This window comes from Corvus kubaryi, unplaced genomic scaffold (genome assembly GCF_017639235.1).
Source record: "Corvus kubaryi isolate FWS band 111438036 unplaced genomic scaffold, C.kubaryi_AGA036_p1.0 37312, whole genome shotgun sequence".
In the NCBI taxonomy this organism is placed as follows: domain Eukaryota; kingdom Metazoa; phylum Chordata; class Aves; order Passeriformes; family Corvidae; genus Corvus; species Corvus kubaryi.
This window is the reverse complement of record NW_024581098.1, coordinates 333,131-347,432: the sequence shown is the minus strand read 5'-3', so window position 1 is coordinate 347,432 and position 14,302 is coordinate 333,131. Positions and strand designations below refer to the sequence as shown.

At 36.7% G+C, this 14,302-nt stretch overlaps 1 long non-coding RNA gene across 1 annotated transcript; it reads left to right on the top strand.

Annotated features, from left to right (window-relative positions):
- Positions 1-6,584: 6,584 nt before the first annotated feature.
- Positions 6,585-13,590, top strand: LOC121665108. Its single transcript, XR_006016226.1, has 3 exons — positions 6,585-6,662; positions 8,561-8,744; positions 9,344-13,590. It is a non-coding gene; the product is annotated as an uncharacterized LOC121665108 (long non-coding RNA).
- The last annotated feature ends 712 nt before the right edge of the window (positions 13,591-14,302 follow it).

The window sequence follows — 14,302 nt, the reverse complement described above, 5'->3', positions numbered from 1 at the left end:
TCACTGAACTTCTTTAAAATTTCCTTGACCTTAACATCTCTTTGCTTTATCTGTAGGATGGCTATCATGCTACTAATTCAAAAAATTAATTATAAAGTTTTTTGAAGTCCCTTAATGAAATTTGCTATATAATTGCAAATCATTACTATGTATCACACTTGACCATTTTCAGACAGTGTCCTAGGGAAACAAGGGTTCTACGTTTGCACTTTATCTGTCTTTTTTTTTTGTATGCCCATCTGTAGGCTCCTCATAAAAACCTTTTAGACACACCACCTGATTTCAACCAAGTATGTAAGGATGTAAGGTGCCATTCGGGCAACAAGCATGTCTGTACTCCTTGGCTGGTCAGAACATCCTGCACAGGCTGCCTTGGTCACTCCCAGGGGGATACATGGTGGAGCTGCAGTTACTCTAGAGGGGAAGGGAAGGAGAGGGACAGCCCTGCCATGCTGCTGCAGGGAGCCAGGCGTGCAGCTCACTGCTTTTGTTTCCCACAGCTTCAGTTGTGAAAGTTAACTACAGCCATCTGTCTGACTGACAGTCACTGAATGTGGCAATTGTGTGTTGCCAAAGGGCACCACAGAGAGCGTGACAGGCAAGATTTTCCATTCGGGTTTGAAAACACAATTCAAGGGGAGACACTGGGCTCATTGCCTCTGTGTGTGTTATGAAGAGAGGACTGGGCAGATGTATAAGAGATATATCTTCCAAAGGAGTTACTTAGATGATACACCACTTCAGAGGAGTAAGGGTGTCCATATTGTAACTAGACTTGTTTGAAACATGACTAGTTTGGACCAAGACTTTGAACCAAAAATCCCAAACCCCATAAAATCTCTCTAATGTTTAAAGTCAGATGTACCCTGCAAGACTGATCATCCCAGGCAATGTTCTCTAATGCATTTATGTTTTCATTCCTTATCAGAGGAAGTTTTTAAGATCAGATGTTTCAAGGTCCCTTCCTGAATCTTCTGACTCGCTCCATGTACTATCTTGGCAGGTCATGAGTGTAACAAAATGTCCTGGATTCCTCCACAGAAGCCTGATTATATCCTATTGATATAATTAAAGGGACTTGGATAGTAGTAGAAGAGATTTGAATGCAGTTTGTTGAACAGGGCTGAAGCGACAAATAATAGAAGAGAAGGGAAAATGAATAGTCTTCATGACTAACTAGTGGCAAGAGATTCAGGCCGTGTAGCTGAAGCCCCCAGCAGAAAATTCAAAAAGGTGTGTAAGTCAGAGAGCAACCTTTCCCAAACAGCAGAGGGATACAGTGAGCTGCTGAACTCCCTTCCCACCTACCACCGAATGAGATCCTCTTTGTGCAGCACGTGGAATAGAGCTCCAGTCCTCTTGCCAACCAGTCACCGAGGAGGAAGCACCAGACGTGTATTTCTGCTCTCCCTTCTCAAATGTGCCCGCCTGAGTCATGCTGAATCTTTTCTGCATGTCTGTCCAAGGACAGTGAGGACAACACTCCTTTGCTTCATTAATACAAAGGAAATGCTTACTTCTAAATTTCTAAGTTGAGGTTTACAAATAGGAACAAAATTAAGAATCTTGTAGTCATTCCAGCACTTTTAACTCAGTCGTTGGCATTCATAAATTAACTAAAAAATGAAGTTTTAATATAGTAAGAATGACACCATTATACCAACAACAGTCTACCTAATTTCTTGTCATGCAATGCAACATTTTCACTATACTCTGTTTCCTTCGTTGCAGACTGCAAACTGGAGGTTAAAAAATTGCATGTGCAAGAAGCTGCAAAGGAGCATCCTACCTATGTATTTGAAGTGAATGAGTAAGTAATATTATGTAAAGCTAGTACTGGTTTTTTAGAGCATAATAGTTGAAAACACTGAGCAGACACTGAATCAAAGTAACTGCCATAGAATGATTCTGTCAGTAGATGTTTTAAAAATATGCCCATCTTTAACTGTTCCACATAAATTCATAGGATTTTTTCCATCTAATATATTATTTACTTACCACAAAAACATATGTGGTTCTGTTTTTCAGAGAATTTTCTGTGAGTGCAAATAAGCCTGAAATACAGAGAGAAATCCCAGGATCTTTTGTTATTAGAGGAGAGAAACAAATGAATGACATAGATAGCAACTTGAAAAAAGAAGGAAGTCAAGTAAAAAATTTGACAGAGTATACTATTAAAGTGTCCACATGTGACAAAAGGGGAGTAGGGACTAATGCCAATGTATATATTTTATTTGGGAATGAGGACAAATCTGAGGTATTTCAACTCTCGCAGTCACTGGAGCATCAAAACCCCTTTGGAAGAGGAAAGGTGAGTACACAGGTTTTATGGGTTGTGTTCATTTCTGTACTGGAAAAGCAAATATTAAATCTATGCAAGTTCTTTAGAAAACTTGAGGCTTTTATTATGTTTTCCACATCATTACAAGAGGTATAGTCTCGGCTCTCCATGCATTTTGCCTTTTCACCGGAGTAGCCAAAGGGGCATTTTACTTCTATTGTATCTAGCTGTCTCGGTTGCTCTTCTGTCTCTTCTGTATGTGAACTATCCCGTGCTGTTGTGCAAACTTTGAATATTGTTCATGAGAACACATCAGTCTCTTACATCCCATCATTTTACCTTGCCATGGAAACTGGTGCTGTGAGCCTCCCTGAATGTATAAGCCTATAACCAGATAAAATGGAACCATACACATCAGCCTGATTCTGATATCCATCATGCTTTAGGCTGTTATTCAGAGACCCTTAGTTCAGATACAGATGTTTGCATAAGAATGCAGATTCTCTGCATGATGTCCTAGTACCTTGGCTGGATGTTCTCCTAATTTAATAAACATATTGCTCTGGCGAAGGAATTGCTCCATTTGGTCACCACCCCTGCAATGGAGTACAATGATGGTTACCCTTAAGGAAAAAAGAAATATATATATATTCTCTGTAACTTTCTCATGTGGATTTACTGAAAGGTAATGACTAAATAATTAGAACTTCAGTGAAAATATATTCCTTAGGAGATCTACCTCATTATCTCCAGCAATATTAAACATCTTTTTCCCTGGAGTTGGTCTAAGTTTCTTCAGCCAGGATATCTGTGAGATAAAGATATTTACCCATGAATTGTCTTCCCTACTGAGGAGGAAAATAAATCTAGTTACCTACAGGCACAAGGAGCAAATAAAAAAGTGTCTTGAGCAGTACTTCCTTTTGCCTGGTACTACACAGGAGGTGTCATTACCATTCAAAAAAGAAGAGTAGATACATAGAAATCCCGTCAGCAATCCAGATAAGTCGATGGGTAGCTAGTGATGAAAAAAGGTCTTAGGAAAAAAGCATCTCTTTTAAAAAATCTGAAATATGAAACAATGTAATATTTTGAATTAAAGTATATCATATTTGAGAGGAATAATGGTTAATGTAGTAAAAGCCTTTAACTTTTATGTTCCTGAATTTTTATTTATGTATCATATACTAAAAACATTTTAGAAGACTATATCAGTTGAGAATTCACGAGACCAAAAATGTTTTTATGGTAGATGAAAGTCAAGAAAGGGGTAGGGATTGTCATACTATAAGTTGAAAAGTGAATCTTTTGTGTTTAAACTGATATCTAGTAGAAGAGGACCTATGCCACACATCTTCGGTAAGGAAAATAAACCACATTAGGGGTTCACTTATTCTGGATTTCTACTATTACACTTGAATTGGTCCCAGAACTGACCTGGACAAATTTATAAGCTTCCAAACATTGGTATAATATTTTTGATAACTGTATTTTAATAATAAAGGTTGATACATTCAAGATTAAGACAAAAAAATTAAGCAGCCTATGTTCAGTTGAAATTGGCCACGATGGGAAAGGATTAGGTAAGTATTCTGTGTTCAATAGCCTTGCAAATGTCTTCTGCTTAAGGATATGCCTGACATTTGGAAAGGTGTTTGAAGTCACACTAGTGCTACAGCTGGCTAATACAAATCTGTGTACAGATGAGATCAGCTTCATTGCCCTTGCTTTCACGCCCTCTATCACATTTCCCTTGACTATGCCGTGATTTTTTTTCTAACAGAGATCTAGTTAACATAAACCTCAGATAGTTTTATCCTCCAAGCATTGCTCAGCCAAAATAGTTATTAGATGTCTCAAAACAGGATTGAATTTTCAAACTGCAGGCTAAACTTTGATTTGAGCAAATTTGGGGACTCTGGTCAAGGCATGCTGTAGCTCCCTCTCACACACATAGATCTCTTCCTCTTGTGAAAGTCTGAGAACACAAGTGTGCACCAGGTCCTGGCTTGATGTTAAGTTAGAATGTGGCTATAGTACATAGCCACACATGATGATGGAAAGTGTTTCTGTGTACGCTAACCTCTAAACCCTGAATTTTACATAAAAATAAAACAGGAGATTAGGGCATATAATCTTTTGACCTTACATTTAATAGTGCTAAAAACCCCTAGGGATATACAGTTATCAAGTTATATACAGATATATAGAGATCTACAAATACATAAACTGAATTTGCAGGGAACATATAACTTGAGTGAAAAAGGTCTGATTGTATTAAGATACTCTAGTCAGGTGAAGTTTGCTTAACCCATCTCAAAGAAACAGGTTTAGGTTTAATAAAATCTGATTAATCTAAGTTCATGAGGCATAATAAAGTGGCAAAGGGTTTATCATTTCTAGGATGAACCAAGAAAAATTCTGCAAATAGCAATTCCTATTTGGAAAAGGTTGAACAGCTTTTTTTTCCCCTAACTATCCAGTCATGCTGTATATTTCATGGTGTTGAAAACTCAGACAGAAAAAACACCAAACCTGTTGAAATATCTATTATAAACAAGATTGTCCTGCTGATTTTCAACTTATTTGTGATAACTGCTACACACACACACAGTTCAGCTTAGATGTGATCTGGGAGGGGAAATCCACACTGACAGACTTTCAATACTCTGAGAGTTGCACAGAAGACTTCAGGAGAAATAATAGGTGGAACTTTTATTTCCTGGGTCCTGAACTATCAACAAAGTTGTTATTTTTCCTCTCTGTGTCCTGATCAACATCACATAGCCACTAATAGTGCCTTCCTAGCACAGCTGGTGTGTGTTGATTCATCTCAGACACGACTACCTTTATTTCTCTGAAATCACCTCCAAGTGTCTTCTGTTACATCAGCTGTTATCCCCACAAGCTTCCTCAAATGTTACACCTCTTTGAGATGTTTCATCTGTTTGCTAATATTTCCTAGCTACCTCTAGATTTCTCCATACCTGGAGATTTCAGTGAGGTCTGCTGGAGTTTTGTCAATAAAGGATGAAGCATCAGATTTTAATCTTCTCAAGAGAGCAAACTTGCCTTTCTATTCTTTTGTAAAGTGCCGTGTAAATTTGAGAGACTGTAAAATTTTATTGCTGATAATCTTGACTCTGATTTAGAGATTTCATGAAAGGTCATCTATTCCAAGTAGAGTCTATGATATATTAAACCATTCATAAGATTTCATTAAAAGAGTTTCAAAAGTACTTCACAATATCAATAAATGAATCTTGCGAATTGAAGGTGGAATACCTAGACACCTTCATGGCCTACTTAGCCCACCTATTTTTTTGAAAATGTCATGGAAAAACAAGAAACATTGATGTACCTTTAAATTTTATCCAAACTGACACAATTTGCAAACATTTTTATATTACAATTCTAGCCTACTTGCAAATAAAAATATTTTTATTGGTTTTAGCCTACTTAGTACTTTGTCCAAATATTTGAAAACCAAAATAATTAGTTAGGATGTAGTTCTTTATCTCTAGGACACGCAAAGAATGCCAAAAGGTTGTCAGCTACTAGCAGTATGATCCTAATTAGTTTTAAAATGTTGTCATTAAGTATTTGCATTGGCAAACACAGCTAAAGATACCAGCACATATATTGTATATACAAAATAAAGTTTTGGTTTCAAAATATTAATATCTAAATATTCTATGACATAAAATTCTATATCACAAGAATGAAGGTATTTCTTCACACAACAAAATAGGAGATTAAAGTGGAATATTTAATATCTTCTTAAAGCTGAAACAAATATGACTGTTGGCCTAAATGAAAATGCTATTTTGAATCATGACTGTTGGAAAAATAGGGATATGAGGAGCATTCAGTTTCACCACTTGGTTTACAGCCATATCAATATATTAATTAGAAAAGAGTAGTAGAATGCCCACTAGGGGTGCATTTTGAGTGCATTTCCAAGTACCACAAAGGGCAAAATGGGTTTTCAAGAATGTATTTAATATTACCATGCACTCTGTTTCATTTGTCTTACTGCCTGTTCTATCCAATATAGAAAAATAAGTTAAGCTGTAACAAAAATCTTCCATTACATTTTCTGACAAAAACATCAAAGACCTTCCCTGTAAAACTGAGAGAAGTTGGTAGCAATTTGAATCATCTGTGTTTCAGTTTTATTATTGATGTTGAATATATTTGGAAGTACTGAACCACACGGGGTTTGGGAAATGAAATTAGAAACCTTTCTTAGGCTCTATTTGTGTTTTGGTTATATTAAATTTGCTCTTTCTTTTCCTTCTACAGCAAGGCCTGGTTTCTAGAAAAACGTGGAAATCACAGATGCATCTAGGAATTCAGTGCATTGCTTCAATTGTAACAGGTCAGTAGATCAGTCCATCATCACTCTGCACATGCTGTTTTCTTTTTCACAACTTTCTCAGTTGGTTCTGTCTGGTTTTCTAAGACAGTAATGATTTGGTTTTTTTACAATGTTATGTTTCTATCAGTCCCTCCCCAATGACTTTTGAACCCTTTGGCCAACATGAAACTAACTTGTCAGAAGAATTGGTAGAGGAAGACACTAGATTTTTCCAAGCAATTAAAACTGGATAATTGTAGGAGGGAGAGACATAATTTAATGCTTTTGCCAAGAGACAGTATTCATACATATTTTCAAGAGGTAGAAGGTGTCTGGTGAACCATTATACAAGAATTAGTGCATAAGTAGCTCTGGCAAATATATCAGGGGTAAGCAAACAGGCATGGAAGGGAATCAGAAAGGAGGATGCTGGGATAAGGCAGCATAGATTCAAAACTCGAGGAAAAAATTGTGTATTTTATTGAGCACAGGCAATATTAAAACATTAGAATCCTTCTGTTTCAATGTTTGCTTAATATGGGCCCAAGATAAATTCAGCAAATAGGATAAAGATAACACAAAACTTTATATAATGTAATGTAGAAGTATAATGATCTAAATTTAGAAATGTATTTGGGTTCTGGGTTGCTGGGGTAAAGGGCTTCTAATATAAAAAAAGAGGATGTACTTTAGTCTGCATCAAACTGAAACAATACAGCTTCAAAAATTGAAAATTAAATGGAAGGGTGTATTTGGCGTGACTCTTCACTACAATATATAGTTCACACCTTGAAGAACTTCAGAATAAATAACTAATGCAAGCATATTCATGTCCTCCCAAGTGGAAATTAGTTTTTTAATGCATCTGGAGAACACAGAAGTGTGAAAATGTATGTTTCCTGTATCTAGAAAGAGGAATGTTACCTGGTAATCTGAAAACAGAAATGGTAGCCAAGAATATTTAATTTTATCCTTTCCCTTATATTTCTGTAAACTTGACAATTAATGGGAACCAAATCCCAGCTCCTGTACCCAAAAAAAGTAACTTTTAAAGTTCTTGGATACTCAGTTAGACTCTACAGTCTAAATCATGAGAATGTGAGGCTGTTACTGACCTCAACAACATTAAACTTATTCCAGCAACATTAAACTTCCCTTTATTCAACTTCCTCCAAATGCATGCTCAGATGCTCTCTAATCTTCTAGATATCTAAATTTAAGTTAGTGGGCATGAAGAAAAGTTCTTAAACCACAATATCACCCAGGTGTGCAACACAATCCATGATGGGGTTTTCAATTGGTGCCACTTCACCTCTTTTGCTTGTAAGAGTTCTCAGACCACATCAGTCAGAGGAAGATTCTTGAAGAAGATAGATTGCAGTAAACATTTTTTTCCCCAGAAATTTGGTTTTTTCAATTTTATTTAAAATCATACAGTAAAAGCACAGAGGTATGTAAGAGACTGACACAAAAACTTGAGTCACATCATTGATGTGGGGGAGTGAATGGCACAGATTGATTCTCCATGCTGCTGACAAGGACATTTAACTGGGGCCTTGGTGGCTGCAGAGCTATGTGCCTACCTTGAAGTACACCTACTTACTCAAAATGGAAGTTATGTAGTAGGAGAGTTTAGGAGGTTAACCCTGGAGCACTCAGTGACTCAGAGGCTATGGGGTACTCCTCAGATAGAGGAAACTCTAAGTTCATGGCCCTCTTCCAGCTGAGACATGGAGCTCCTCATGGAGCTCCTCATCTCACGGCCTACTGAGTGAACGAGGAATGGGCTCATTCTCTCACTAAAAGACTCCTCCGATGCAAATAATGTCTCTAAAAGATATTAATCACTGAGAAACCTGAATCCTTTGCTAACCCGTTTAAATGCCTGTTATCTAGCTTACACATCACACTTTTCCTAGGCTCTGTGACTTCCACATGCAGGTTTGGCTGCCAAAATCAGTTGTGTTGCAGCCTGGAACTGTTTATATTCAGCCATATCTCCCAGCTGCTGAATGGAGCAACTCCAGATGTGAGCTACATTGATGCTGTACTTACTGTCTGGGAATCCCTCCCACACTACCCTCCTCCTGGACATCACATCAGGTAGACTCTCATAAACCTTCCAAAACATTAGAAGATTTTTAACTCTCTTTGGAAATTAATACTTCTCTCTCCATGGTTCCAGTTCAAATTAGTCTACCTGAACTTTGGACTCAGGCCTATTTCTCATATAATCAGCAGTAAAATCTCCATAGGCTCTTACAGAGTGAGGATCGGGCCCGTCATACAACTCAGTATTTTGTGAACCAACAGAGATATGGAAAAGAGAGAATTCCTGGAATGAATTACAAGGACAGCAACTTGCTATCACAGAACAGTTTCCTTACTCTAAATTATCCTGATTTTATGTCATTCTTTGGAGCAATCTAGTAGTTACCTATATGACCAAAAAATAAAATTAATGTATATTTCATACATTTATTCATAAAGTTAATTACACTTTAAAACTACATATAGATGAGTACTAAACCAAAAATTTTAAAAGTCACAATTTTCTTCAGGTTGGTTTCTGCTTCTCTATAAACCAATGTAAAAACTTTCCTAGAAAATCAAAGGTGCAGAACCAGGCTCTCACAAGTTGTCTGTTTCTTAAGTTTTATATGTGCTGTGTCTGTGACAGGTTTTTATGTTTTTCCCTTTAGGTGCCTTTCTGAAGATGAAAGTGATAGCCTCACCATAGTGCAACTTTATCCATAGCTGCTTGATTTCTGATTCTTTCTGCGCGTGTTGATTCTCCAAATTCATGTTGATTTACTTGTCTTTTATAATTCTGTAGGCATTGTAATTATTGTGAAGAAAAGTCAAAACAATGTATTAAAAACATCACAGTAAATTAAACATGTCTAACGTGAACACAGAATTCTGATCCTATTATAGATGCTCAAAAACTTTGCATGACAGAACTTTAGATATCAGAAATTTAAATCTGTAACATGGCTCTGTGGACTTGAACTGAGCAATCATAATGGTAGACATATGTAGTAACATACTCAAATAGTTTCTTTTCAGTAATGATTTGTGGGTAAGCTAAATATAGCTCGTTTCAAATCTGTCAGTATGTATTAATTTTATTATTTTATTTTTGTCATTTCCAACACTTATTAAAATTTAGATTTTCTCAAAACCATTTTCCAAACAAACTGCACAACCCTTCAGCCTTACTATATATTGTTTCTCTTAAGACCATAACAGAGAGTAATAAAGATCTTGTTATTTAGAAGTTCACCCTGTGTCGGTAAGCCTCTCACTGGCATTTGATTGTAAAATCTTGTAGCTGAGCCAGAACCTCAGCTGAGAACCTTTAGATCCAAAGGGTCTCTTAAGAGAGGCTGTTATCAGTAACACTGCAATAGCTTAGGCAGGCTTAGGCAGCTCCCTGCTCAGATTGATGATTTTTGCAGTGCCTATCCTTAGCTACCAAACCAGCTTTCCAGTGCTACATGGTAGTTTAGTAGGCTACATGTGTGAATGCCTTCATGTCAAACAGAAAAGAAGACCAATTATTTTTGCAAATGCACACTAAAATAAATGTATTTAGCTATAAATGCACAAATGAATGTTTGATTTGGTAGGCTTTGATATTGCCAGAATTGACTCAGGAAAGGTTTAGGATACAGACACATCTGAAGTTAAATCAGGATTCACACACCACCTGAAGTTTCATGTGTGTGATCAAAATACTAATATTTTATATAAGCTCTATAAGGCATCCCTCTCTTAATCAAAGACCTCATCTTTTGTACCTCCAAAATCTAAAATCTTTCTGAAGATCTGAGTTCTAGACCTGTTTTACCCTTAAGACACAACCATGTTCTGTAGCACCAATGGTCTTTCTATAATTATAAGAATTAAAAGAGTTTATAATCTTTGTTGATAGAATATTATCTGGCTGTCTTTTTAATATGCTTAATGTTTATTTAATCACACTCTTCTGTGAAATTAGCATGGTTGGCTGACATCTGCATGGGTGATGAGATCTCATGTTACTTTGACACAAAAAAATAATAAATGCATATATTTGGCCTTGGTAGGTAATATAATTTTTTAATATAATTTTTATCTACCTATGTCATCAAAAGGACAACTAATGTAAAGTGTGGATGTGGTCAGTGTGAGCAATGGAACACTCAAATTCTTCTTTTTTTTTTCTGCTCACACTGCTACCACACTCACTGGAATGGATTTGAAATTGTATCCCCAGAGCCCACAGTTCACTTACTTGGTATCCGTATTCATTACGCTGAATCACTCCGTTTTGATCTATTATGTGATTTGTTTCATTATTATGTGTTTCATTAATAGTTTGTAATACTAGCTCGCTTTGATGCCATTTCTGATTTATCAAGTGTAAATAATGCCTTCCTAATCTGTTTTTCTTCACTTACAGTGGATACCCTCCCTCTGCAGCTGCCTTCCATACTTCAGAATTATTTTCTCTACCTATACAGTGTCTAAATCAGGTTTTGGATTTGCTTCCCTGGATCCAGAGCCGTGTACACAACTCTCTAACCCTTTCAGTAACAGGACCAGCACTGCAGAAGTCTTCATTTCAAGAGCATCATGGGTGCTTGCAGCACACAATACCAGGGGATCACACTTTGATAAGGAAACCTGAAATACCATATAACCCCCTGCTCAGGTCTTGCTTGGAAGACATGCCAGTTAGCATATTTAGCTTGTGACTAGTGCCAAATCCCAAACGTGCCTCTTCCACATGGTATACAGTGATGTGTGCTGTGTTTGGCACAGAAGTCATTTGGTCTCTGTCCCTTGCCAGTGGGATGATTTTTGGAAAAATTGCTGGCCAAAGATAGGGACATTACAAAGGTGCCTCCTCATGCGCACTCTGCTGTTTCTACACAGCAAGGGTGCTGCCCTGCTTTTTTCCTCCCAACACCCTGCCCTGCCTATGGAGAGCCTGGGCAGATATTGACACTACTGATGCTTCCATGGGGAACAGAGATGTAGCATGGAAAAGAGACTGCCTGGGTCAACAAGTAATCCAGGAATATGACACACAAAGAAGTCTTGGAAGGAGCAGTGAGATAATTCAATCAGCTGGAGAAGGCAAGGCTGTAGTGGAGAGAAGGTTTTGACTTCTACTGCCTCTCCCTGTTGCAACCTGACTCTGAAGATCTGTGGAAGAAGGCAGGCTAGAGAATTTTGCTGCTATTATGATTAAACATTTGATTCTGCACTGAAGAGAAAGCCCGAAGTTGGGTGCTAGAATATTTACCCTACAGACCATATCATAGACTCTTAGACAAAACTGAGTCTGAAAATGTCCCTTAAGGGTCCTCCGGTATTAGTTAACTCTACATTTTTGCTCATCCACCTCTCCTGGTGTGCTGTTATATATCTGTTATTAGGTTGATCTAGATGACATATTTCTGCCCTTTTAAGCCCTTAAGTGTCTCAGTTTCTTTTGCTGCTGATGTTAAGGGTTTGAAAAAAGTATAATCATGTTCTTACTGGCTCACTGGACCATTTAATATCCCCCCAGAAATTCCAAGTACTGTTTTTCTGAAACTCATCATACAAAAGTAAGGATTCCTTCAAGTACATATGAGCACCTGTATTGCATCTATCCATCCTGTAGTTTGTCAGTTGTGGAAATGGCATGAGGATAAGAAAAAAGGAAGTACCAAGTGCTCCTTTGAGTTCCTTTAAACATCTTGAATGAATACCATCTAGTCTTTCATTGTTAGTATTTATAAATGTCTTTGCAAATATAAACAACTTCTGCTCACTTATCAGTCTGAAATGGTCCTTTTCACTTCTCCATGAAGAAAGGCAGTAGACTGGAAAAGTTCATAAAATCCTCTGTACTTAGCAGTGCAAAGCATTGTCGTAAGTTCCTGTGCTGTGGCTAAACCTTTTTCTTTTGTTTGACTTAAATTCATTTTAAACAGTGAATCAAGAAGGGGAAAGAAAATGGTACTTTTAATTTACTTTCCAAATTTTTAAAAAATCTTTATTACATCTTACAGTGTCAGAAGTCATGTTAATATTTCCTTAGGCATTCTATAAATGCTTTTCCCATTTATCATAAAATGTGATATGCATGGTAGTTTGTTGGTTTTTGCATGCACAACAGCAGCAAAAGAGTTGTCAGCATTGTACAAGGTTGCAAGCTTGCTTCCTTAATGTCTTCCTATATCTCTGTCTTCTGCTATCATTCGTTATATATTTTTGTCTATCTTTGATGATATATTTAAATACAAGCTATGAAGCAACTTTAAAGGTCACTGACATCCATTTCTAAACAATAAATGTAAATTTAAGAAATCCTGAGTTAAATCTTTAAAAAAATCCAAATAAATAATTTCTTCTTTCATAGGTAATTTAAAAATCCCTATGCTATCTTCAAAGCATGGCTATTCTCTGTCTGCTTAGAACTGGAGTCTATCTATCTATCTATCTATCATGTACAGTTGAATATATTTATATGCTTCTAATGTTTGGACATTCTGGAAATATAATAAAACAAACTAAAGCCACAATTCACCATGAAATTTAGGTATGTGCCTAAAATGTAAGTATGTGCCTAAACAGTAAGTATATAACCATTCCCACTGCTCTGATTTATAGTCTTCCTTAATTTAGGTGTGCACCTAAGAACCCCACAATGTTGTGTCTCTTTCCTTTGAGATTTCATGTGGTGGGTGTGTGTGGGTTGGCATTTTCACATGAGTCTTAGCATGCTACAGAAAAGAGACAGAGGTGTACCAAGTACACATATCAATATCAGGGTGTTATAAAGCAAAGTAATTTCAGAAGCCAGGGAACCTTCCAGAGTATTATTTGTAAGTGCAAAAGTGGGCTGACATATGGAGATACTTGATTCATCCTTCTTTCATGATTTTAAAAGTCCAGAGTTTGAAAAATGTTTCTATATGAATCTACATGAAGACCTATAAATAAAATAATCTAAAGCTAAATAAAGAAACCAATTGCTGTTTATATTTTAAAAATATATAATATTTTAATATTAATTTTCTAAACAGTATACCAATCTATTAATGTATTTCCAATTTGTGCTTATGTTAATTTGCTGAAATATTGTCCTAATTGAAATGTATCCTCCCTTCGCAAAAAGGTATCAGAGCATATAGTGGCATCTGTCTGTTTGAATGAAGCTAGTTGGGCAAAAAGACAATTAAGTATTTTAGTGCATAAATGTTAAACATACAGCCTATATTACAACTCCCACTGACACCTGTGTGTATAGTTTAAACATGAATCTATTGAAAATACCTAAAACCCATGACCATTTTGCAGAATGGTTCTTACTTGATGCTCCTAAAGAAATCGATTTCACATGCATCTGTGCCTGAGGGCACTGTTTTAACACGGAAAAACAGTTAAAGCCAGTTGTGTGGAAGACACAGTAGTGAGACTGTCTGAGAGAGTGAATGAGAAAATAAATGTTCCTCAGATTCTCCATCAGGTCAACCCAGTTTTATGTCAAACATCTAGACAGAGGGAAGCACAGTGCAGGAAAAGACACTTGGTGCCTTTGGGAGAGAAATAATAGAAGGTAGTTAGAAAAGGAAGGAAAGGAAAGGAAAGGAAAGGAAAGGAAAGGAAAGGAAAGGAAA